Source organism: Protopterus annectens, chromosome 11.part0 (assembly GCF_019279795.1).
Source record: "Protopterus annectens isolate FY-2018-M chromosome 11.part0, PAN1.0, whole genome shotgun sequence".
In the NCBI taxonomy this organism is placed as follows: domain Eukaryota; kingdom Metazoa; phylum Chordata; order Ceratodontiformes; family Protopteridae; genus Protopterus; species Protopterus annectens.
The window spans coordinates 505,667,403-505,669,902 of NC_056745.1; the positions used below are offsets into that span (position 1 = coordinate 505,667,403).

General features: G+C 34.6%; 1 protein-coding gene across 3 annotated transcripts in view; it reads right to left on the reverse strand.

The window, feature by feature from the left end:
• LOC122815473 (RAB3A interacting protein) overlaps positions 1–2,500 on the reverse strand; it is a 1,760,500-nt gene that overhangs the window by 1,757,595 nt on the left and 405 nt on the right. The window lies entirely within an intron of this gene.

A 2,500-nucleotide genomic window follows, 5' to 3' on the forward strand; every position in this document is an offset into this window, starting at 1 on the left:
GAGCCCAGGTCATGGCTGAAAATGGTCAGTATTATCAGCCTACTTTAACAGTTAAAATGAAAGATAAACAATAAATAAATTTACTTGCGAGTTATAGACATTGTATATTAAAACAAAAGTCTATAATAAATTATTAGTTTTTATTACTAAAATAAGTTACATAATTATCAGTTTTTACTCACTGCCTGGGTATTGACACAAATTAAATATTTAATACATTCTTTTTTAAACATTTGTTTACTAGGAAAGTCTGACTGGGTCAGAGCCCATTTTCAACGGGGGCCCAGGCAGAAATGCTCCAGACGCATGTCTTTGGAATGTGGGAGGAAACCAAAGCACCCAGAGGAAACCCACAGGAATGCAGGGAGGGCATGCAGACTCCACACCAGAAGGCACCCCAGCCAAGAATCAAACTGGAGAACCTCTTCCTGTGAGGTGACAATGCTAACCATTGCACCAGTGCTGTTTATAGTCATCAGTTTTTAGTAATTATACCAGAAAAATCCACTGCCAATTATAAGTGGACCGGAGAGCCGCTGTGGCGACCCCTAACCGGGAAAAGCCGAAAGACAGTATTTAAAGTTTACAGTTTTGACCTGTATGCAGACACATAATGCAACAAATAAAGTCAGGAGGCTGGGAAAGATCATTCTGAAATAAAGGTAACACAAACTGAACAAAAAACTTGCCGATCACTACAGTTACAATAAAAAACAGGAAAAACTTTAATGAACACAAAACTTCAAATGGTATCAATTTAAAATACTAGGCAAACAACGAAAAAACAGACTTCAAACATTTTTGTCCTGTTTAAAATATAAAAATACATTTCACAATAAGTTTTGTCTTCATTAAAGTTATTCCCTTTTTTTTTTTTATTTTAGCCGTGGTGATCCCCTATTTTTTGTTCTGTTTGAGATACAGACCCATAAGGCTGATCACATCTACCATTTTATCACTTTTCATTTCTAATCAATGCTAGACTGCAAAACAGCTTAGAAACATTATGTGTATATATATATATATATATATATATATATATATATATATATATATCTATATATATCTATATAGATAGATACACACACATATATACACACACACACACAAGGTTGGCGCGATGGCTACCTTACAGACACAAGGTACAGGGTTTGACTCTCATGTAGGTTAATTGGATAGACTTAAAATGGCCCACAAGGGCAGTTAGCCTAGTACTAATCTACAATCTCTCTCTCTATATGGGTCTACTTCAGTCAATCGAACTGTTACAAGTTTGAACCACATATGGCCGAGACCATATGTTCGAACTTGTAAAAGTTCGAAAACTGAAGTAAAACCATAAAAAACAAAACAAATAACATTAATCGTCTATAGCTGGGGGGGCTACACCCCCACACCCCCTTTACTTAAATATACCAACACTGAGATCGCACTACATTGTGGAAATGGGAGATCTTCCTTTTCTGCTCTGTACGGAGATCTCCATTCAGAGAGATCGGACTTTTATAACTTCAAACATATGGTCTCGGCTATATATATATATAAAAATATATATTACAAACATACATATATTACACACACACATACAAATATATCCCACTCCCTGAACCCCATATGCCAAAAACACCAACTTTTTTAGAATATTTGATTTGGGTATCACCTTTATTTCTAAGTTTGCAGTAATAAGAATACTTGTTTGGGTATCACCTTTTTACTTCTAAGCTTCCATGACCTTGCAGATTTGTATTGTGGTGCACATACATTTGAATGTTAGTAACAATCCCCCATTTTCCTATATACCTGGATTTTACTTCAGTAAGGATTCAGCTTCTGACTAAGCTCAGCGTGAAATTATGTCAGGAATTTGGCCAACATTATATTTCGTAAGGTACAAAAAGATCACCCATAAGTTTAAGAGTGTGGCTAAAAATATACTTTTGAAGCATTTTTAAAATACTTGCTCTCCATTTCTGTTTACCTTGCTTCCTTCATGTTCTATACATTTAATATGTTCACATTTAATATTTAAGACTTAAAAAAAATACTAAATACTTATTTTCCACTTAGACTTGCCCGTTTACTCTTACAACTATCCATACAGCTACAGCTACATCTACATTTTAAACGAAAAAACAGAACGTGTAACTGAAATCATCCATAAATGTACACCCCGTCTCTCTCTGTACACACACATATATATATATATATTATATATATATTATATATACATACATATATATATACAAATACATACACACGCGCGCGCGTATATAGTCTGTAAAAACACCCAACTTACTACCAACATTATTAAAACACTCCATCCAAGAATTAGAATTAATACGCTCGCATAGTCTTCCATACCTGGGTCCAAAACACGCACACACAAAAAAAAAACTTTTTCCATCGAAAGCTGTAATAGTCATCACACAGCAAAAAAATACAAGGTTTTACCATTACACGTATATAACTCAACAAGAACACTGCCAGTGGCAACCCGTCA